Source organism: Molothrus ater, chromosome 9 (genome assembly GCF_012460135.2).
Source record: "Molothrus ater isolate BHLD 08-10-18 breed brown headed cowbird chromosome 9, BPBGC_Mater_1.1, whole genome shotgun sequence".
In the NCBI taxonomy this organism is placed as follows: Eukaryota; Metazoa; Chordata; class Aves; order Passeriformes; family Icteridae; genus Molothrus; species Molothrus ater.
Window position 1 is genome coordinate 7,348,111 of NC_050486.2, and position 24,782 is coordinate 7,372,892.

The 24,782-nt window shown below is 46.3% G+C and overlaps 1 protein-coding gene across 1 annotated transcript in view; it reads right to left on the reverse strand.

The window, feature by feature from the left end:
• The window catches only part of C9H1orf21 (chromosome 9 C1orf21 homolog), a 103,014-nt gene extending 91,750 nt beyond the window's left edge, over nucleotides 1-11,264 (reverse strand). Inside the window, exon 1 of the mRNA XM_036387924.2 lies at nucleotides 11,156-11,264. The gene's annotated coding sequence lies outside the window, so the exon portion shown is untranslated. The remainder of the gene's footprint in view (nucleotides 1-11,155) is intronic.
• Between the last annotated feature and the right edge of the window lie 13,518 nt (nucleotides 11,265-24,782).

Consider the following 24,782-nt stretch of genomic DNA (forward strand, 5'->3'; position numbering starts at 1 on the left):
GCCTGGTGGCTAATGGCCAGGTAGGGATGAGGAACAGGAGACTGGAGACAGCTTCCAACCCCTATCACCAACAGGCATACTCTACCTTAAGGGCCAAAGTCATTGCCATATTCTGCTTTCCATCACTCCTCTGCCATTTAAATCAAGGCCCAAAACCAGTCCTGCAGTCTGATGATACAGAAAGGCCCCTGCACTCCTCCAGTGCTGGGGCTCTTCTCCCTCAACATTGGTCAGCATTCCCACAGTCAGCACCACAGCTCAGTCTGCACTTGGAAAAAACCTTATGGATATGGATGCTAGCTCACAGAGTTTGGTTTCACTGGCACTGAAGCAGCAGGCTGAAGCTCACATGCTACTTTCATTTTTACACCGAGTCACACTTAGTACTTCGAAAGCAATAAAACCATTTCAACACAAAAATTCAGGCATGTTCATGACATGTCAGGGGAGATGGTAGCAGGTAAGGAATGGAAAATTATAGATGAGGAAAAGAAGAATGGGAAATTGAACACTTAAGAAAGCAGAGAGATTACCAATTAAAATAATCCATCAGAAAACCAGACAGCACCATTCACCAGGTAGCAACCATGAAACAAATCCAGAGCTGCCTCCACTCTTACTTGCAGTTTTATTCCTGAGGATATTCAGTCACAACCAAGATCAAAAGCAGAGCTGACCCCACACACTAGCAAAGCTCACAGATTTTGGAGGATAATTTCCTTATCTTTATGGCATGGCTAATTCACCTGGGATCTTCCCTCCCACCTCTGCTTCTGCCCAGGACTGCATCAAAACTTGTCTCCTGCTTGGCCAGAGACACCTCAAGAAGCAGCTGATACTGATTGTGACAAACAACAGCCTGTTTGTGCCTTTTCAAAGCACAGGATGGTGCAAAAACGCCCCAGAAAAGAGTTGTTTCTTCTGCATTTGGTTTAGGGCATAAAACATACAGGAACACAACAATTATCCTGGTTATTTACACTCCACTAAAGAGATAAGGGCTGTGACGACAAGAGCAAGCAAGTGGGTTCTTCATGTGCTTTCCCAGGATAGCAGCAGCTCTTGGGAGAGCAGGGTGGAAGAGAGGAGAGGAGGCATTGCCATCAGTCTCCATCACAGCCAGATCATTCCTGTATCTGAAATGAAGTGGTTTATTTCAAAGACAGGTCTTTAGACTGGTGGGGGTTTGCACCTTGGGCTTTCTTTGGGAGGGCAGGTAGGAGGGAAAAGGCAGCAGTAAAACAACTACTTGGCTTACTCATCACAACAGGAGCAAAGAAATCTATCCTCATGCACTGGAGGCATTGTAAACCCCAGAAAAACAGGAGCACCTTCAACATGATACACCTAACCTAATGACCATCTTCAGTGAACTCCCCCTTGTTTTGTGTAGCCTCCCTAGCCCTGTGCTGCTGCCCAACCTGTTCTGCCTACAAAGGAAAATCTGGGCAGGGCCTGGAAGGGTTTGGACCAATTTTTCCCCAAGCAGCAACATCGCTATGTGCTGATTCTGCCACATTTGCTGTTGCTTCAACCTCAGCACCTTCAGAAGCCCAAAGCCCTGAGGCTTTGCCCAGCCAGTCTTCCCTGACTGGGCTGAAACACCATCTTAATCCCGCATTTGCACCAGGACAGGAGTCAGGGCCTAGCTGGCCCTGACGGACACCAGGCCAGGAAGGGCGACGGCTCCATCCCCACCCTGGCAGCTGCTGGATGAAAGGAGCCAGGAGGGAGCCACATTTGCTGCTGCTTCAACCTCAGCACCTTCAGAAGCCCAAAGCCCCCAGGCTTTGCCCAGCCAGTCTTCCCTGACTGGCAGGAACACCATCCCAATCCCGCATTTGCACCAGGACAGGAGTCAGGGCCTAGCTGGCCCTGACGGACACCGGCCAGGAAGGGCGGTGGCCCTGTCCCCAGCCCAGCAGCTGCTGGATGGGAAGGAGCCATGAAGGAACCACATTTGCTACTGCTTCAACCTCAGCACCTTCAGAAGCCCAAAGCCCTGAGGCTCTGCCCAGCCAATCTTCCCTGACCTACGGCAGGAACGCCATCCCGCATTTGCAGGAGGATGGGAGTCAGAGCCTGCTTGGCCCTGATGGACATGGGGCAGGAAGGGCAATGGCCTTGTCCCCAGCCCAGCATCTGCTGGGTGGGAAGGAGCCACATTTGCTATTGCTTCAGTCTCAGCACCTTCAGAAACCCAAGGCCATGAGCTTTGCCCAGCCAGTCTTCCCTGACTGGGCAGGAACACCATCCCAATCCCACGTCTGCACCAGGACAGGAGTCGGCCTGGCTGGCCCTGACGGACACGGGGCAGGAAGGGCGATGGCCACGTCCCCACCCGGCAGCTGCTGGGTGGAAGAAGCCGGGGCACAGCCCTAACTCCCAGCTAAGTTGGGTGGCTGAATCAGCGCGGGTGGACAGCGATTTACTGCTGACACAGAGCTGCAATAAATCACCACCTTTCTGGAGCAAGCAGGAAGTTGCAGGGGTGACTTAGTCATCCTCCATCCTGACGCCATTCCAGGAGCAGAGCCACATATGTCCCCCGGCTTTGGGCTGTGCCCATGGCCCAAAAATAACTTGTAAGCCAAATCCTGCAGTCATCATTCAAAGCTGAAACCCTTTTATTTACACTCAGCAAGAACTCATGTATGTTTTTGACGATGCTGAGAGTAACCAGTCCTTAAATTATTTGCTTAGCAAAGGAGTCTATTTAACTACAAGCTACACCAAGTATGCAATGTTTTCTGACCCACATAGAAGCTAATAATTTGCATTTTATGGAACCACTTTGCATAGGCAACCCATCTTAATGGCCACAGCTTACTGTACAAGAATTAATAATTGAAAAGCAACTCATCAGCAATGTTATTTGTGTTACAGGTACCTCACAAACCTCATTACACTGTAGCATTAAATTTCCAATGACCTTCTGGAAAGCTGCTCACTCTGAGAGTCTTTTTTTAAGGCATGATCTCTCAGAATGCCAAGCAATTGCAGAGAAAGTATGTGACAGCTACCCAGTCTGTGGGAAAGGCCAGGCAAAACACCCTGTCAGAAATGTATCAGCCTGATCCCCCCTTTGGCTGAAGAAGTGACTTTGACTTCATGAATCCCCCCTCTCTCCAGCCAGTCACTTGACCACGCTTCTCTCACAAATTTCTGCCTTAATGCCAGGTTAATCCTACTTCATCCAGTCGCCAGACTTCTAAGAAGCTCCAGCCCTTTTTCTCTCAAATCATTGGCTTTCAAACTATTTCTGTTGCAGCACCCAAGCATTTGCTGTGGATGAAAGAAGGCTCAAAGACTAGCACAGAAGCGTAAAGGCAAACAAAAATTACATGGCAAAGCCTAGGATTTTCATAGTCTTAGGGAAATTAGGTCCTCTGAATCCCACGGCAACTCTGAGAAGAGTCGAGTGCATAATTTTCCATTATGCTTGTAAAAAATCCCCAAATAAATGTACAACTAAATGCAGCTTCACAAGGCTGAGCGTTTCTTATTCTCCTAAACGTCGTTACTGAGCCTGAGGTCTCTTATTCCATGTTTTAATGTCTGATTTTTCAGAAAACAGCTCAGAATGGTAGTTCCAGGAAAACCCAGCTCAGAGCCCTGTTGTTGGGGAAGAGCAGCAGAGCAGCCCCACATTTGGAGCTGCCTGTCCCGCTGACAGAGGCTCTCTGTGCTGGCAGCACAGTCACTCCTTGCTGTGACGTCTTTGCTCGGGGCTGTGCCCCTACGCAATCTGCTCCAGAACATGCTCACTGACTCCTGCCATCCCCAAAGCTCCTCTGGCATGTTTCTGTAAGATTTGGGGCAGCCAGGGGCTGATTTAGCTCTGTGTGAATGCCTGCCCGTGTAATTTGCACAGCTCTCCCAAACAAAACATTTTCACTGCCATAGCAAAGGCAAACTTGCCCAAATCCAATTTGTTTGGTACTTAATTAGCATCTCTGCTGCAATGCTGGAGACAAAAGAAGGAAGCACTCCCCTCCTCCCATGAGGACTTTCTAATCTCAAAGATACACCTTATCCAACATGACTAAAGCAGAAAGAATACGGCTCCCTCTTACTATTAAACAGAGATCATCTCAGGAGCTTGTTCATCACGAGGTTTTGATTTTAATTTCAGCAGCCCTGGCTGATAGACTCCCACACCTGAAAACTAGGGAGTAATTTAAAAACATAAATCACAAGAAAAAACAATTATATCCATTAGAGCTTCGAGTGGTAAAAAGAATAGAGATGGGATTAGAAAACCCTGGCTGGCTTTCCCTTCACCCACTAATCAAACAATTCCCTGAAGTACTAGCAGGAGTTTCTCCTCTCCACATTTCTGTGGCAGACGAAGGGGAGAGCCAGATCTGCTCCCCTGGATTCAGTCTGGCTTATTCAGCAGCTTCAGCTCTGCTATTTCAGATTCCTGCAAAAAATAAAGGCTCAGAAGGGAAAGCTGAGCCCCTGGGCATCCACCAGACCACAGCTACTGCACGCACATAGGCTGCACTGGGAGGAGAGGAGCAGCAGCCTGTCCTTCAGCATCACATGGCTGGCCATGCTCAGCAGCTCAGACCACAACCTGAAACAGCCCAGCTCAGAGAACGCCCTGGAGCTGGGCACAGGCACCACTAACAAAAGAGCAGCTCCTGCACACTGTCCGTGCATTCGCTGCAGTCAGCCAGGCAGTGCATTTACTGCACGTCAGCCTCTCGGTGCATTTACTGCATGTCAGCCGTGCTCCCTTCAAGGTGCAGCTGGGGTGAGCAGGCCTGTAGATGAAATGAAGCAGCAGGATCCCAAGTGGATATTGCCAGAGCAGAGAAACATCTTAGTCATCCCTGAAAGTTGAAGCAGAATGGGTTTACAGCCCATTGCCAGCCTTTAGAAAGACAGCATTTGTTTTGGTTTACCAGCCGATTCTTCCCTCAGACTGTTTTCCACTGGAGAAGTGCAAATGTCTGCTACTCAGAGCTTTACTGAATAGCAATTTAAAAGGAATTCTTCAAACACAGACGTGAACTTCAACAAGCCTGCTTCCCCAGGAGCAGCACACCGACATCATGAACATGCACAGGGCATGGAAAGCACTGCTGCCACTGTAAGAAAGGGAATACAAACAACATGTTCCTTCCTCTGTGTCCTCCTGCAAAAACAACCTCCCTGCCCAATATCCAAAACCACACAGGCTCCACAAATCTAATTAGCCACGACTCCGAAACGCAGAGCTCTGTCTGTCTAAATGCATAAACATTTCAGTTGTTCTGCTTTTATTAATAAAAACTTGGGACAGGATGAGATAAAAATCCTAAGGAGGAAAGTCTAAGAGGTAAGTACCTCCCCCTCCTCAAGTAAAGAGCTGTCTTTGTGTGAATCAACTGGGCAACCTAGATAAACTTTTCCTTGTTTATTATAAAAGCACAAGTTCACCAAAGTCCTTTTATGTCCTGATGTATGAAATTATTCCAGCTACATATAATTTCACAGAGCCAAAGGGGTGAGGCTATGGTATTTATAGATACATTCAGGGCTAGAATTTTGGTTAGCAGCAACATTTTTATGGCCTCAACACCTAACATACTTTTGGGAAAATGCCCACCTGTATATATAGATCCTGGGAAATTTTCCCTATTAAATACATATTTCAAGTGAACTTGCTCTTTATCTTTTTCCAAACTTGACAGATAAAGCCCGTGCTTTTCTCTTAGAGATACAGAGACAGAAGGAAAAGAAACTGAGGCTATTTTCATAGCAAGAGGAAGGCCTCTAAACCCATCCTGATGCTTTCAGACATGTTCACTGCTTTGGTTTTTTTTTTTTATTCTCCAAAACGGGGCCTCAAATTTCCTAAGCACATGCCACACATTAAGACATGAATCTCTGTAAACAACTCAAAACATCAAGAGACAGACAGGGTTCCACAAAAAAGAAAAGAGGAAGAATCGTTTTCTCTCATTCAGGTAACACATTAGGAGCTCACAATGGTTTAAAAACCTGTTTCTCCAAACTCCTAACCCAGAGCTCTGCCTGAAGTCTGCTCAGGACTGGATCAATACTGCAGTTAAATCACTTTGCACTGGCATCTCTTCTCTCCAGAATTGCCTTCCTTTGAAGCAAGCAACAGCAGACATGTAGGCAAGGGATGCTGTTGGATTAACACTGCTCCAGAGATCTTATCCATATCCATATACTGTTGTTGTGTATAGCATCATTATGTAAGCCTCTCTATTTTTAAAACAAAACATTTGTCTGGTCAGTCTCTACTATTATCCCACCCATAAACCATCAGGCTGAAATTCCACCCACTTTAATCATAAGTGTACAGACTTAAGGGTAGAAAAGTAGTAGAAATGACAAGATCAAGAATTTCTATTTGCTTTAGAAACATGAAAATTCTACCCTTTTTTATCAACAGGATTTCAGAAACCACCACAATAAGGGCACTGCCCAAGCTTCCCAGGGAATGGGCACAGCCCCAAGGCTGCCAGGGCTCCAGGAGTGTTTGAACAATGCTCCCAGGGATCCAGGGTGGGACTGGAGGGTATCTGTGCAGGAATAGGGTTGGACTCCATGCTCCTGATGGGTCCCTTTCAGCTCAGGATACTCTTTGATTGTATGATTCTGAATAAATTACCAACCTTTGAAGAGCTTATTTTAATAAACCAAACACAACTTTACCACCAATATCCAGAAGTCTGTGACCCAGAGGGCTCCTGTAACCCAGACAGACTCCTGAACCACCAGCACAAAAATAAATACTGTAGGTCAATTCACAGCCAAAGGATCCTGCTTCCCTGCCACACAAAGAAAAAATGGAATTTAAACCACAACTTTGTTACCACCCATCTATTCTTGAAATGGTAGAGGATGGTGTGGTGGAAGCCAACCTATAGAACAGTTCAGGGACTGAGTTACTGCTTTTTCTGCATCATGCAGCACTTACTGGAATCTGTATTACTTTAAGCTCTTTAATACAACTTTTAAATTCTGTTCTCTGCATTCTTACGCATGCCCTAAAACGTTGCACCAGATCCCTTACTAAGATTTACTTTGGTAAATCTTCCAACAATGTTGCAGAAATTGCTCCTTGGCTTGCAGCAACTCTTTTGTCATCTGAGGATTTCTGAGTCAGGACTCACCCCAATCTATGTCAAGGATGCACAGCTGCAGAAATCACTTCTTGTATTTGAACATTTTTTGCATGCAGTCACCTAAATATGACAGCCATAATGGTACCTATGCCTGAAATGTGACTGCAAACAGGGCTGGGATTATACCTCACTGCAAATATAAAGCAGTTATCTTCATTTACCTTCTAAGATCACTTACATCCCCCCACATAGAGTTAATTTCTGTATGAAAATCTAAAAAGATATATATTCTTCTAGAATTCAGATCAAACTGTAAAATGAAAATAAAAAATCCTTTTCAGACTGGACCAGAAGTTCACCAGCAGAGGAGGCTGCGAACACTAATGCCATGAAGTTTTTCAAAACTAATTAGGACATTTTTTTAGAGAAGACAATCCATCAGCAGCTATTAAACACAGTTTAATTCCTCCCTGGAGCTGCCAGCCCAAAGGTTTCCTAGGGTGTTGACTGCTGCAAGGGTTTAGCAGGAGGAGAACTTCACTGTTGCAGTTTTTCTATGCACCTGGGAGTGGTCCCATCAGAAGAGCTACCAAGCCAGACAGACCTCTAGTCTGACAGAGAATAACTGCTCTTACTTCATTCACAAGATTGAAGATGACAAGAGAGCAACCTGTTAATAAATCAGAGCTGAAGTAAACTTGTACCAGTAAAAGAAATAGCCTTAACATGACTGACTGATATCACATTCCACACTGCCTCCTCCAAACATCCTACAACACAGCCTTAATATCATTACCTATTCCCTGAAGTACCTCTTTAGATTCAGTGTACCCAAAATGTGCCTGGGTATATTTATCACAATGTTATACAGCACACAGAGTAGCCAGCAGCACAGTGACAGACATTCACAAGTGCCTGTGAAATCCCTTTGCAATTACATACCTGGTTATATAGAATTAAACACAGGCAGCAAGGAAATAAATAACAACAACAACAACAATAATAAACTCTTTTCAGAGTATTTCTGGGCATGTATTCAAAATGCAGCCCTGTTCCATCCCCTGCTAGAGGATGGAAAAGCAGCATCCTCGAGGGTCCCTTACCTTTCCCTGAATGAGAGGAAGATTGGAAGGCTCAGGCTCCACACCAACACAAAGGCCTCTGGAAAACTGACTGCAGGAGTTGCTTACTCCTCCTTTACCCCAAACATTTGATGCCATCACACCCTGTATTTTCAGAACAAGTTCCCCACTTGCTTGCTTCAAAGGAAGGTAATTCTGGAGTGAAGAGATGCCAGTGCTGAGGGATTTAACTGGAGTATTGATCCAGTCCTGAGCAGACTTTAGACAGGGCTCTGGGTTAGAAGTTGCCCTCCTGGAGCAGCAGAGCCCAGGCGAGCCCACCGCAGTGCAGCTGCAGACGGGGGTCCCAGCACACACCTACAGAGAGGTCCATGCTGACCAACACCTCCCTCTCCTCCCCACGTTCCAGGTATTTCCCCCACATCCCAGCCTGCCCCTTCCCCTCTCAGCTCCTGTCACCTCCAGCACGGTGGCAATGCCTGCGTATCATTGCCTGCTCGCTGAGCAGATTCAGAGAGACAAGCCCTGAGAACCTCTCCTGCAGCAATGCCACCGCCACAACAGCGAAAGGAACAGCCAACTAATAATGGACCAGTTGAGGGGCTGCCAGCTTCAGCAAACACGGCTGGAATTGTATTTTTTGTTTAGTTCAGGAAGCTTCCAGTTGAGTATCGGTCATCTTGCTTGACCCAAGCCCTGGACTGCAGTAGCCCAGAGACTGCACAGCACCCCAGGCACCAGCAGCTGTGCACAAAGACTTGCCACGAGGCCTTGGGTTGTCAACTAAATGAAGCCAAAAGTAAGTTTGCCCATGCGTGCAGGCAGCACCTAAGGCGCTGCAGAAGCTCCTGGAGCACTGACAATCGATAGTAAGTACATCATAATCCCAAAGAGATTGCTGAAAATTTGTTTAGTACATTACTGTGTCCACTCATTGTGTTTCCACCCAGTATTTGCAACACGCCAAGTGCAGCAGATCTGCCCGATGTAAACAGCTGCCCTAATCCACGCTGTTCTATAGATCGTGTTTACCCAAGGCTGAATGATCATTTCAACCTTTGTTAATCTGATTGCATAACAAACCACAGCAGCCTGAAATAACCAAGCTGCTCTCTCCAGCACACATTAGTTGAAATCGGTCATTTCAGCACCCCGCTTCTTCTAAAACATGGAACAGACCAGATCGTGGAGAAAGAAGAAAACAAACCAAGTACCTGGCCACTGCTTTCACAGCCAACCACCAGACACGTGGCAGCACGCAGATGCTACGGGGCACATTCACACCTGGAGCAGGCTGGGAACACAAGGCAAAGCAAGATGTTCCCAAGCCCTGAGCTCCACTGCGCAACTGAAGCACATTCTGCTGGAGCTCACTCACAGCTCGGCGCAGGCTCGCGAGCAAACCATACAGCGTGGATTTCCAAAACGTGAAATTGCACGTATATAAACAAAGGCTGTAATTTACACGGCAGATCCTATGAAAGCTTATCTAGCACATGACATCACACCCATAAATTACAACTTAAAGCACCTGTGCCAAACTGCTCCCACCCCAAAATGAACGTGATTAATATCATCTGCTCATCCATGCCCATGCCTCTTGGGAATAAACACACATGTCTCCCAAGACAGAGTAGTATTTAAAGATTCTTCAGACAATGAGAAGATTTATAATTATTATTGCATTGCATCATCACAAAGCCTTAAACAAATCAAGCTGCCTCATCATATGACACCTAAGATAATACAAGGTTAAACAGCATCAAGCAGTATCGGTTAACTTCACTTGTGCGGAAGGGCAAATACCCCCACAGCCCCTGGGCACAGGAATCTTCAGCCTCACAGCTATTATTAAACAGCAAGTTAGACAAGTAAAATCAAAACACACGGATTTCTTTGAACAGGCCCAGAATCAGAATCTTTCCATGGAAATCCAACCAACCAGGGTGTAGGGAAAGTGAAGGGCAGGCGAATGGGGAACTGAATAAGGCAAGGGATGTGTTTCAGCATCTCTCAGCTTTAGTTCACTGGTCCATGATCAGCTTGGGAGAAATCAAGAGGCGGTATCAGGAGCTAACATTACACTGCCTTGATTGATCACAGCCAGCTCTCCACAGCACACAACAGAATTCTTCCTCTGGACTGATGATAGCCAAGGAGGTTTCCTTATGGCACGACTGGCAGACAAGACAGGCATCAGCGGATTCTCTAACCAAAACACGCCTGAATACCTTCGTAAGGCAAAACCAGCCAAGTATCTCCGCTCCAGGCATAAATATCTGCTCCTCCGAGTCCGCAGCTACCCACAAATAATTGCCAATTATCGCCGTGCCCCCACGCTCCGCCCGCGCACCCCGGGGCACTGGCCCCGCAGCAGGCCCTGCGCCGGGAGCGGAGCGGCTCCGCCGGCTCTGTCCGCGCCAGCTGGGTCCGTGCCGTCTCCATCACGCTCTGCCCGCACCGAATCCCCATTTCTGCGCGTTATTACCAATCTGACATCACCCCAGAGCAAGCACAGTCTGACATCTACAGTTAACTCGGCGATGGTGTAAGTGCCGCCCGGCGCACGGTGCGCTCGGTGTTGCAATACTCTGCTGCCGAGCATCGAAAAAGAACGTAAATAGACACAGATATCGACACACAGCTATACGTACAAACCCGCCGGAGAGCGGCTCGCAGGGCTCGCTCCCGCCCCGGCCGTGGAGCCGCAGCCGAGCCCCGCGGTGGCGATGGCCCCGGCCCGGCAGCGCCGGGGGGGCTCCGAGCCGCCCACCCGCAGCCATTTCCCCGCCGCGGCCGCGGGTCCGGCGCTCCCGGCGAGCCCGCTCCGCACAAAGCCCGCCGGGCCATGAATAAAACATCGCCCGGAGGCGGCGGCCAGGGGGGTCGGGATAAGAGAAATAAGGGAATGGAAAAGGGGAGCGGAGGATTGGGGGCTCCACCCGGCCCCTGACCCGCGCTGCCCCGGTCCCGGGCGCTCACCTCGGCAGCCGCGCTCGGAGCGGCTCCCCCGGGCCGGAGCGGGCGGCGGGCGGCTGCGGCTCCCGGGCGCTGTGCGGCGGCGGCGGGGAGCGGAGCCGAGCCGAGCCGAGCCGAGCCGAGCGGCCTCTCGGGGAGCGGGCGGGGCGGGGCGGGGCGGAGCGGGGCCGTCACCGCGGGGAGGAGCCGCCCGCCCGCCCGCCGGGTCCCCACCGGCTGCGGAGTACCGGCACCGCTCATCCCGCACACAGATCCCGGGGTACCGGCACCGCTCATCCCGCACACGGACCCCGGGGTACCGGGAGTGCTCATCCCGAACACAGATCCCGGGGTACCGGGAGTGCTCATCCCGAACACAAATCCCGGGGTACCGGCACCGCTCATCCCGCACACGGACCCCGGGATACCGGGAGTGCTCATTCCGCACACGGACCCCGGGGTACCGGCACCGTTCATCCTGCACACAGATCCCGGGGTACCGGCACCGCTCATCCCGCACACAGATCCCGGGGTACCGGCACCGCTCATCCCGCAGCGGATCCGCAGTGTCGCAGGGCAGGGGCTCTGAGCGGGGAGGAAGCAGGCGCCCGGTGAGGTCACGATGCACAAATACAGAATCATGGAATCGGTGGGGTAGGAGGGACCTCTGAAGATGATGCAGTCCAACTCCTGACCAAGGCGGGTCACCCGGAGCAGGTGACAGAGGTGGGTTTGGGATATTTCAGAGTTGGAGGCTCCACACCTTCCTTGGGCAGCTGTTCCAGGGTTCTGCCACCCTCCATGGAAAGAAGTTCATCCCCATGGAAGTGGAGGGTCAGCTCCTATCTCTGCTCTCTGTGCCCAGGGACAGGACCCAGTGAACCGCTGGAGCTGTGCCAGGGAGGTTTAGGTTGGATCTCAGGGAAAGGTTCTTCCCCAGAGGGTGCTGGCACTGCCCAGGCTCCCCAGGGCACGGGCGCGGCCCCAAGGCTGCCAGAGCTCCAGGAGTGTTTGGACAACACTCCCAGGGATGCACAGGGTGGGATTGTTGGGTGCCTGGGCAGGGTCAGGGGCTGGACTGGATGACCATGTGGGTCCCCTCCAACTCTGGATATTCCATGGTTCCATGTTGTTAAATTTCCTGTGTTTCAGTTTTTGTCCATTGTTCCTCAGCCTGTTACTGAGCACCACCGAAAAGAGTCTGTCCCCATCGTCTTGACAGCTGCCTCTGGGATATTTATGTGGCTCTCAAACACAGCCCCCTGTGCCTTTGGTGTCCATGCCCCACTCAGCAGGGGGACACCAGAGTGCTTCTTTTCCTTAGCATGGAAGCTGTTTTCCCAGGAATGCAATGCCTATCAGCTCTATGGCACCATGCACCCAAACTTTCACTGGAAACCTGTGCTTTTCTGTACACAGAGGCAGAGTTTTTCATGAAAACAACTGAAAAACTGGAGATGGAGGTGAGGCCTGTTTGAAGATTGGGTTATAAAAGCTGTCTCAGACTGTTCCTGCCAGGAAGTGCTACCATGTGAACTAGAAAGATTCCAGCAAGCCTACATCCTTTTCATCACTTACAGTTTTAGTATCATCCAATAAACCAGGCAGATAAGTTTTCATCTAAGGACATTTTTTCCTTCACCATGATGAAAATGCTGAAATAAATAACAGCTTGTTTGCCAAATCCTTGGCAAGATCCCATTTGAAGTAATTTCTACCTTCAACTTTCTAGCAATTAATTATTTTTCGCTGCACTGGAAATCACTACCAGAAAGATGCACATAAACAACATCAAGACATTCCAGAAGAGGGAATATTTTCAACTCTAGGTTGATAACTGTGAAGTTTGGCCAACTTTGTTTTTCTGCAGAGAGCCTGATACTCTTTCCAAAGAAACATGGTGCTTTTACAGTGAAACATATATGATTGCCATCCCTCTATAAACTCTGCTTCCAATAAAAATGCCCATAAAAGAACAGCAGGAAGCAAACATATTTTGTTTAGCTTCCACAAACAAACTTCCCTGATGTTTTCCTGATGATGTGTGCAGCTAGTTAACATTCATAATAATTATTTACATCAAAATCCATTTCCTTATGCACAAATTTTTTGATGGAGTCTATGTCTGCCATTCTCATGTAGTCAACAAAATGTTTAAAAGCAGAAAATAGTTATTTCCCTGATTTCTGGTGTTTGTTTTACTCATTTCTGAGATGAGACAGTGCATACTGGAGAGCTATTTTTAGAAGCTGAAAAATGATAAACAGTGTAAACAATTTCTGATATCTAGGACAATTTTGGTACTAAGAGTACCATCAGCTGGGCCTTGTGCTCTGCCCCTGCCTAGTGATGCTCAAACCAGGTATTAGTTTATTAACTCACAAATAAATTACTGGTTTAATATCAAAACCAGGTGCTGAGGTTTGTTCCTGCAAGAGGAGGACAAATTTCATCCTCCCTTTTTTGTACATGGGAACAGAAATTGGCTTTCCTTCTTGAGTTCTCCTGCTGCTGTAGGAATGAATTGACTTGGATCTGGGAGAGTCATGGACTAAAAGTAGCCAGAGACAAATATTTGCAAAGATGAAATTATCATTATTTTTATAATAATAAGCCCCTCAAAACTCTTGGAAAGATGAAAGATGAGAATATATTTGAGTATGGAAAGTCAACAACTTGTACCTGGTTGTCTTCTTTTGAAAGCAGCTCCACCTCTGTGCCAAAAGAAAGGAACAAGCTTCTTAAGATAGCAGGTAAAACAGTGGTGTAGAAGCACCAATTTGGCCTATTTATGAGGGGAAAAAAGATTTGGCTTTCATCACAGTACTGCAGTGCAATCAGTGTGTGCATGCCTTGCATGTTGTCTCAGTTATATCAATACAGCAATGCTAATGAGACTCTGTCTGTCTTCCCCTAAAAATGGGAATGCAGTTCATTGTTTATGCCAAAAGTATATATGCTATACCTGTGCCCTACTTGTTATGGGTGAAAAATAGACCATTTCTTGGATCAGGTAGCTGCTATCAGCACAACTGTCTATGTTTCAAGCTGAAAACTGTTTCAAATGCCTAAGTTACCCTGGTTTATTTTCTGAAAGGCACTGATGATTTCCTGATACTTCAGTGAAGCTCTCCACTTCAGAAATGGGAGAAATGAGAGCAGTCATGGCTCACCTTATAGAAGAATAAGTGAAATTGCTGCACATTTTTCCAATTAACAGGAGTTCAGAAGAAAAACTTAAACGCTGCACGAGCTGCTGTCAGAAACAGTTTAAGGATTTTTATTAATTGTTATCACCTCGACCCTGGCTATAGTAAACCTCACAATGACAAATTCTTTTTCCCTTCAGGTGTTGTAGTCCCAAAACATTGAACTATTTCCTAACTGTGTTTATATTCAAGGATTTTTGTAACCATAATCCCCAGGGTTGGAAAGTATGGTCACTGCCAGGGTGATGTGGCTATTCCTCAATCCCCCAGGACTGCTGGAGAAGCCAAGTCAGGTTCACATGGACCACATTGTCCATTGTTGCTGCTGGAGAAAGAATAAAGGGCACAGAAAGGCATGAGTCCTGCAGATGCAGCTTCCTCCCATGGATTTTGCATGTTCTATAAAATTTGAAGATGTCAGGTACCAGAATTTTTTATAGGATGCCAAAGTTGTTGAGGTGAGTTTGATGCTGCAAACCAACAAGCTGCACTTTGAGCTGTTCTGCTGCTTGACAAGTGACACAGGAACAGACTTGTGAACTTGCCAGCTCCTTTTTAATGGTGTATTAACATCAAAGACTAGCTTTACATGTTTAAAAGACTACAAATTAGCAGACGTTTGTTTTGCACAGTCTGGCCCTGCTTGTTGCATTCACTGTTGTTATTAAAATGGAAATGGATGTTAATCTGCAATACAGAAAAACGTGGACTGCAAATTCTGGGCATATAAGAGAATGCATTTTAACCAATAAGTAATTATCTCTGAATAAATAATGCCCTTGGAAGTAGAAACTGCTCTCATTCACCTCACCCAGCACTACACCTGTTCAAAGGGCAAAAAGGAGAATGAAATATTTTAAAAGAGTCAAAGATTATTCTGCGTCACTTAACTGCTGCATAATCCTCCAGAGTTTTCTGTTTTACAACTTCATCATCACAGAGCAGGGCCTACATTAAAACCCCAGGACAGAAAGCAAGCTCAGCTGTAGGGGAAACCTACAGATACACCTGGGAATTTTCAGGCAATCTTTACTGATCCCAGTTCTGTGTGCAGTGCTTGTTTATTTACTCTGCAGATTCAATTATTCTGTTTATACCTGAGCTTCCAATTAGGAAAGATAAGACAAAATAGGTAGATAAACCCTCCAATAAACCACCCACATTTTGGAAGCTGTATAAACAAGAAGAAAAGGTCTGTGGCAGAACATCCAATCCTGAGGTCCTAATTCCAGATTAACAGTTTAGCAAAGCTGTCTGGTAATTTCAGGCAAGGGCTGAGAGAGGAAAGACTAAGCAGGAACTTCAATTGCCAACTGTTCAACATTTGGATGCAGCACAGATACTGCCAAAGTCATACACTGGGGTTTTAGCCTGAAGAGTGCTTTGTGCTGGGGCTGCAATCAAAGGCCATGTGCCAGTGCTAGAATAAGATAAATCAGTGAAGATCAGAGAATCACAGAATCATGCAGTATCCTGAGTTGGGAGGGGCCCACAAGGATCACCAAATCCAGCTCCCAAGATCGACTTTTATTTGTGTGCCTGAAGGTCCAGTTCACCAGAACCCCTCCCCCTTTTACTGTGACACTTCTCTAAACAGACAATATATGGTCTGAAAACCCAGGGAAGGAGTGGCAGGTGAGCACTGGGTGCTGTGGTCCTGTTCAGGTCACCAGCAGAAGGTCCCTCTGCCTTTCACGGTGCAGAATTGGATTCAAAGCACAGGCTGAGTTCTGCTCCTTACTGAGTTAGCACCAAAAAAGCCAAGAACATTTTCTTCTAGGCTGCACATTTGTTTCTCAGTCCCAGTTAGGCTTGCATGACTTTCTCTTTAAGCCTCTTATGCTTTAACACAGCTCATTCTGACTCTAAATTATACAGAGAACACTTGTGAGAGCTGTTCTACCTCCTCCTGTGGAGAGGTGCACATCTCCTTTTGGGAGGGACACTGCTCACTGGTGATTTCTCCTCTGGCACAGCTGTTTGCAAAGCACAGAACCACTCCCACTCCTCACCTCCCTCAGGAATATACACAGCTTTAAGTTAAAGCCTAGTTTTAAGTTAGAATTTTAAGTGACAAAAAGAAAACCTATAACAATAACAGCAGTTTACTTGTTGTGATCTCAACTGTATCTCCTACATTAGGAGATAAACACCGTTAAATTTTATGTAAATCAGTCTTTCAGGGGCCCATAAAAACACTGCTTGCAAGAACATAAAGCAAAAACAGGTGACTATAACAGTAATGAAGAATTTGGGGATTTTTAAAATGTATTTTATGCACAAAAAACACCCAAACAAACAAAAAACCAACAAACAACATTCTAAGTTCATGACTAGTTGAAGGATGGCTTTGAGCAGTAGAACTGACATGGATGAAGTCATCATTTGTGCTCTACCCAGGGCATTTATCAGCATCACAGCCAGGGACTGTGTGCCACATGCAAACTTAAACCTGTACACAGCTTTTATCAGATCAAGTCTCAGGTCTCAACATCTCAGGCTGGCAAACAGAGATTCAATAAGTAGCCTAGAGCCCAGAGTGGGCTGAGAAGAAAAGCTACAAGCCATGGCTGAGTCTATGTTCTAACTGCTGGCACAACTTCCCCCTTCTCATGCACAGGAAGTGGGCATTAAAAAGAAATATATAATTGGGTTTTCCTGCATCCCTTTCCATACCAGAAAGGAGAACACACTTACTTGAGAATACTGGTGTCTGTATGGAATTGGAGGTCTATTTCCTTGTGCACCAATGTGTGTTATTCCCTTTTAATTTCCAAGCTGAGGAAATAAAGAAAAAATATTCTTGTCATTATGCTGCTATTATGGCAGAGAATTTAATTGCATTCAAATCAAGGCAAAGTTATGATTCCCTTAGAAACTGTAACTTGGTCCAAAACACTGAGTTCTTCTGGAGCAATTGTTGCTGCACACCTTTAGAGAAAACATTAAGCTGACAGGAAGTGTGTGTTATGGTTCATAAGGGAACTATTACATGGAATTCCCCAACTTATAAGGATATGTGATTAATCATAAATGCACTTTCATCACAGCTTTTACATACAGGTGATGGTACAGAGCTGTGGGTTAGGAGTTGCCTGCCTTCTCCTGACATCTCAGAGTGAGATACCAGTGCTGCAGCAACTCCTCCATGGATCCCTTTAGAGTCACCGAAGGGAAACAAGGACCTCCAAAGGCTGGTTGGTGTTGAGATGAAGTGAATGACCTTCCAGAGCCTTGTGTTTTGCTGGGATAACTGGCACAAGCTCAGGCACCTATGTCCTGATGTCTAAGCAATGTAAGGTGAATCCACCCTTGAACAATTTGATGGTGCTTAGGAAGACAATCATTTCCTCATCATTTTTGGGAGCTTCCTCTGAATAAACATATCAAAAATCTTTCCTTTCTTTCTCCCCTACATTTTTAGTGTCTATCTATCCCTCTTCCTCCTTGTCATTTTCAGCTTGCAGATCTGTGAAAATGCTCCCACTTCAGCAGTACCTACTGAAAAAAGGGTTTTCAATTCATTATCAAAACAAATTCCCTTGCTCCCTAGGCTGCTCAAAAGGTTCTGTCTGTGAGGAAGAAGGAAAAAGTTAGTAGAGAAGGATGTTCCTTACAAAAAGGCAGGGATGGTTTGTCTTAATCATCTCTGTAGGTTAGACACAGAGAGGGGAACTGGGATGGCAATAGGAGACATTAAAACGGCAAATCTTCCACAATGTCATAACAGAAACTCAAGGCGATTTAAAGTTGCAAATCACTTAGGAGTTCATTCCAGGTAAGTTTAGTTGGTCTGGGGACAAGTCAGAATAAGTGTTTAAATTAAAATATGTTCATACATGACACATTGTTTGGGTGTTATTTATGCATGTTTAAGCAGAATGAAAAAATGTGTTTTCCATTATAATGTCTGGACAATGGAGGCCATTATGGACCTAGAAATTCAGATTCAATGTCCAGTTCAAAGATTTATACATCCCAGTGAGAGGTTGCAGAGAGGCTGTTTGGTTAAAAATGATATGAAAACATTCTGGCCACTCTCAAACCAGTGAAAGGCAGTAGCAATATGCAGTTCTGTGTTATTTGTTATCACAAAATTCAGCTGTATTTCTTTCTTTGAAGTCCAAAGACCTCTGTGAAGTGGGGTCTTCTCACCAGCTTCTTCTCTTGCTGAACAATAAGGAGAGCTGAGGGGAAAGCCAGGACAGGTTCACAGGATGATGTGGAGAAGGCTGAACATCTTGCCCAGCCCTCCCCGAGTCTGCTTTGGTACAACCTTTCTCTGAAGAACTGCACAGAAAATCTACTGCTGTTCCTTATCCCTGTGCAGGGTCCCAAATGGATTGAGTAGGATGCCAGCCTCCTGTCACCCCCTTCAGAAAACATCTCTGCAAGGAGAGATGCAAGTCTGCCTGTGGGTCAAATGGTGCTTTTCATGGCAAAAAGACACTGGATACCCAGAAGAATGTCAGTCACCAGTGACCATGGGGACTAGAAGGGAATCTGACCTTAGGAATAAAAGAGAGAGACATTTCCTCCAAGTCTGAGCCTGCGACAGTCCATGTTAATTGCAGTTTTACAAAACCAGCTGAAGGTCACTAACAACTTCCCTAAATTGCTGAGCCACAGCAGAGGCAGGAGTTGGGTACTTGACTGTGTATTAACACCCACCCAGGTGATCCAGCTAAATATAGAGATAATGCAGCCTTTTCTGGCTGGGGGTAAGAGATGAAAGTCTTACTGACAGTGCTACAGGAGAAGAAAGGAAAGCTGCAACCCTTCTGCATCAGCTCCAACAGCATCTGCAGTCTGCTGCTCCTGGGATGGGGTGCTTCAGGCTCCAAAAATTATGGAGGCATCTCCCCTAAGGTTACTCTTGCCCTGGGAGTCTGAAGGAACTGTAAGCCAAACTAAATATTAACCTGCCTCCAAGGACTGTGGCAGTGTCATTTTTTATGGGTATGCTACATCTGAGACCATGCAAACATCTGTTACTGGTTTGTTGTTTGTTTTGAGTGCTCTGTGTGTGTGTGTGTGCTTTTCAGAGAGGGAAAGAGCTGCCGATCTCTGGAGCTTGCTGTGACTCAGAGGCCCAGGTGCCATGCTAAAGAAAAGTGGGACCGAACCATATTAACAGAAAACTCTTTAAAGATCCTTAAACAAGTCTCTACTAATGCTCAGAGGTGGACCACTTCTGGCTTCTAAAAACCCCTGATTTTCATCATCTGTGCAATGGTAAAGGGAGATTTCCCACCTTTGCACAACTATGGTAAGGGAATGCAAAGTGTTGTTTCCTCCCTCGGTGGCCTTGGGACTGTCCTGACCTCTGTGACCTGCTGTTGGCATTGCAAAGGTGTGGGGCAAACCTGAACCTACAGCTCATGCTATTTGTGACTTGTGCCCTCAACCAAAAAGGGCAAGGCAGTTCTCAGTACCCAGAATCTGTCCAGCAAAGCCTTTCACAAATGGAAGAACACTGTCCCATCAGCTTTGTTGGAAACCTTTCTCATAGTTCCTTGTGCATCTCCTTTCCCAGATATGTCTGAGTGGTGTGCAAAGCCTGATTGAATCTGAAGTGTAAAGACCAGCTGAAAACACGGGGCCTAAAGGCATCTGACACCAGTGGCCGTGGCATTTGGTGTCATAGCACGTGTCAGTCTGCCCTCAAACATCTTTCTTTAGGCTGGCCTACTCCATGTCAGGCTTTGAGGTGTCTGGATGAGCAGGACCTCACATTTCATTAGTTCATTTAATGTGCAGAAGGTGGAGGAAGAAGCCTTACCTATTTTACTCTTTTAGCAAATGCCCACGCTTATGACTAGTGGTGGTGGAGCAGTTAAATGAAGGAAAAACCAGAGTAACTAAGAGATTGAGCACATCCCAGTTATCAAAAAGCAGAGGATGATTGTTTTTTTGTTTTTTGTTTCAAATCAAGCTCCTAAATGTCCTAAAACACATCCCAGTATCTGGAGAATGAGACTACTTGATCCATGTCTGCAACCACCTGCGCTCCTGCACTTCCTTTTGGAAAATAACTGCCCCCATGAATCTTATTCCATTTAACTGGATTAAGTGTTATCTATATTTTGTGTACTGTGACCAGAGAGGAGCCTGCATACCTTGCATAATCTCATTATGTGTTTGTGTGTACAACCAAAGAAGCACTGGAGGAGGTTCAGCCTTGCCCAACTCCGTGGTGTTGGACAGGGAGGAAATCAGCCAGTAACTTCTGAGACTGCATGGAAATACACCAAAGGTTGTGTTTCTGTGGTCCAAAATGGCATTAGGTCTCCTCTGAGTGTGAGTAACCATTTCCAAAATAAAAGGAGCCTGTTCTTCCCTCAGCGTGGTGGGGGCCAGCACTGATGTCCCACCTGGGCACATATGGGGTTTTTTGTGGGGACACAGTGTCACTTTGGCCACTCAATTTCCATTGAAACAGCAATAAACTCTTCTTGTTTCCCTACCCCAATGGTGCAAAGCTGTATTTGGCTGTATTTGATGAGGACTTTAAGGATACAATCCCAAGCATTATGATTTGTTTCAACATGCATGTCCTGCTTGTAAAGTGCTGTGTAAAACCCAGCACTGCACTCAGCCAAAAGGGTATGAGGAACAATGCAAATGATTGAGAAATGTGAGTGCTGCAGAGCCCATAAAACATAGCAGATATAAATAAAGCCAGCAATAGAAAGTCTGCATCCTACAAAGTTGTATTGCAAAAGACTCTCGTAACAATGGTTGCAGAATATAATTTGTATTGTAGGACAAGCCCCTAGTATCCTCTCTGGCAAAATAAATCATATGTAAATCACAAGAATCTTTTCCAAGATGCTCTAAAAATACAGAAATCTTGCAGGCAAGGAGATGAGTTGGAGACCAGTACACAATTTGCCCTGCAGCAGGCCAGGGAAGTCAATCTGCTGCTGAAAGAGAAACGATTTTCCTAGGTTTATAGACTGTAAATATTTTATTTACTCTCCAAAGAAGGAGTCCAAAGAATGTATACAAAGGGTGTGCAGGGCTGTGTTTTCTTTGGTTTGGTGTGGCTGTGAAAACAAATTGAAGCATTATTGGAAACCAAGGGAGTTCAGGTGTCCTTTGGTCCCACTCTCCACAGGGAGATCCCTCAGGCACATCCATCCTGCAGTGTCCTCACACACCTCTGACTGCAGGAGGAGTTGTTCAGGCCTTACTCTGAGCTGAGAAAATACAGATGAAACATGAATACAGAGCAATCTGGAATAATTTCCAATGCACAAGCTTGTGTCCAGTATAATCTGAGTGCTCTTTCTGCTTTTAGCTTTCTTCCAGCTGGGTCTAAGTGAGCTGTGAGAGAGCACAGCCTCTCCATTGCTCTGTACCCTCCAGGCTGTTGCCTAAGGGTAACGAGCAGGGGTTGGTGTGTGCATTCTCCAAGTCTCATTAGAGGTAGCACTAATATTTACCTGTTTGCATTTCAAATGAGAGGGAGTCTATTTAACATCATCAGCAATTTGGTCAATATTGACAGGTGGAGAGCTGGATGATGTTTTCATTAACTTCAGTGCTCTACAGCTCTGTGGATTTCCCCAGGAGATTGTTTTCTGTCACCAGGGTGTGACCAAGGCTGTGGAGGAAGGGCACTTACAGGGCTGTCTACTAAAATCTCAGATCGTTTCCTGAATGATGCTCAAAGGCTCTCCAAGCTTTATTCTCCATCACTGTTGCTTCTGTCCCAGAAACCAGATGTCTGTGCTCGGTCCATTAAGCTTCTTCTCTTCCTCCTCCTTCTCTGTGGGCTCAGGTTGAGCCCCACAAATCCTCAGCTGCACATGGAGAGCTCCATTTTTGTCCTTTTCCTGCCACACCGCCCCTGTCTGTGGTACAGCTGACACTTGTCCTTCAGCATCTGTGTTATAATAATATAGTTGTGACTGTAATTCTCCATTCCTAGGGTGTGGTTAGCTGGGAAGAGGAATACAGTGGATTTCTTTATTCATGGGTACCCTTGTGAAAGCACATTAAAGATGACGCTGATTACGCTGCAGTTTTCAGGGTCAGTCATCACAACACTCTGTAGACAGAAGTGGATTTGTTCTCAGAATTGGTCCAAGGAAGGAAAGTGTCCTGATTCCCATGCTAGAGATGGAAAAGCTAAGGCAGAAAAGCAAGATGACTTGCTCAAGGAGTTGTCTGTGGAGGAAGAGTGGGAGTGGAAATCCCATCTGCCAAAGAAGGGATTAATCCAGACTACAGGAAACGTGGGAGATGACTCAGCTGCAGATGATAGGAAGGTTGAAATGCAAGTGAAAGCTGGACTGAAATCTGGATCAATGTGAGAGAGAGGAACTGCATTTTTGAAATGATGCGGAAGAAAGCCCGGTAGATGTGCAGCTGAAAGGGAATCCAGTGCCTGGGCTGGGGCTGGGTTTATCAGTCAGAAAACAGAGACTGTGAACTGCAAGGTCATCTCCACTTGGCTGGAGCCCTGCTGGGCAGCAGGCTAGGAGCAGAGCTGCCTGCACACAGAGAGGCTGAATTCCAGCCTCTGAGCAAAACACCCTCCCTGGATCAATAGTTCTGTTCACAGCAGAGGTTGCTAGACAGGGTCACAAGAAAGAACTTGTTCTTCTGCTACTGAAAATTCTCCATTTCTAGCCAGTAACCATTGCCAGTTTCTGTCTGCTGTATGTTAGTGGGCTTAAGTTCATGTTACTTCACATATTTTAATATTTTCTATCTTTCAAAGTCATGGCAAAATACTCCTCTAAGCATTTTTATCATTCAGGTTTTTTTGCATAGTGGCAGAGATTTAGGTGAAATCTAAAATTACAGACACAAATTATTCATATGAAGTTCAGAAAGTTAATCTACACTGGACGAACTCTATCAATCATCTATGGTAGTTTTTCACTTTTCAAATATTTCCCAGGCAAACAATTCCCAGGAAGATTATTTCAACTCTTAACTCCAATCTTGTATTCAACCACCAACACACACTTTGACCTCTGCATCATCTGATGCTCCAACTCAGTTCTTTGATAATTCACAGAATTCACAGAATGACTGGGTTGGAAGAGACCTTAAAGATCATCGAGTCCAACCCATGCCCCAACACCTCAACTAAACCCTGGCACCCAGTGCCACATCCAGGCTTTTTTAAACACATCCAGGGATGGTGACTCCACCACCTCCCCAGGCAGCCATTGCAGAACTTTATCACTCTGTCTGTGAAAAGCTTCTTCCTAATATCCAACCTATATTTCCCTTGGCACAGCTTGTGACTGTGTCCTCAGATTCTGTAATCCACACTAATGTCATGAAAGACATCATAGCGAGCAACATAGTAAAAAAACTAGTGAAAAACCCAACGTAGTGAAAAAACTTTATTCCTAAAATAAAGAAAAACCATGTCTTGGGCACAGGATGAAAATTTCCTGTCAGCAATGACTTAGTTCAGCAACTGTTATCTCCCTTGCTTCAGGACTTCACAGTGCTCTTAACGAAGAAATATTTCACAGTGCCCTTAATGAAGAAATATTGCATGGTGTGAATAAAATTCCAGGCTTGGATCACCCAGCACTGGAAGAACTTAGCTGTGCCTTCCTTCCAGCTGCTGGCAGAGCAGACACCTTGGTGCAGAGCAGTGCCCAGAGGAGCAGGGACTCCACAGGAATGAGCAGAGCCCAGTGAGATGTGAGCAGGCGCGTTCTCCCTGCGGACAGCTCTGACAGCTCCTGTCCCCATGTGGGCTACAGGCTGGGAGCAGAGATGCTTTCACAGCAGCTCTTCTGAGCTGCAGAGAGCAGAACCCGAGGCAAATGTAAACCCTCAGGACAGGGCACCTCAGGCAGCTGAGTCTGGAGAGCAGCTCTGGCTCATTTTCAGGGAAGGCTGGTGGGTTGGCTCGAGCAGTTGCCTTGGCAGCCTTGCAGTGGATGAACTCTTGGTTGTGCCCGTGGTGTGAGGTGGCTGCCTGTGTTTCTGCAGCTCCTCTTTGTGCACACCTTGGGGCTGCAATGTGCTGCTGCTTCTTGATCTTCAGCTGAAAGGGAAAACAAGGAAGTCTTGCCTCCCGTGGCCCCAGGATGCTGCATCTCCTCTGAGCCAGACCAGAAGTGTCCTGAGCTCTCCCTCTTATTGTCCACTGGCATCTCTTGTGACCACTGCCCAAGATTAAAATGTGCTGTCTAAGGAAACCCAGTATTCCTGCTTCATGTGGAGCAACTGTCCTTCCTGGGATCCACATCTTCCTGACAGAGGCATTTGCTGATTTCATTAGCAGAAATAACCCTTCCCTTCTGATAGCTGGCTTTAATTTACCTCATCCTTGCCACAAAATTTCCTCTGGACGCCAGTGAGGGGTGAAAGAAACTTCTAGAAATAAAGATCCAGTAAAATATACCTCTAAAGGGTGTAGTATTTTAGAAGAAAGGCATCCTTCAAAGCAGTCCAGTGGG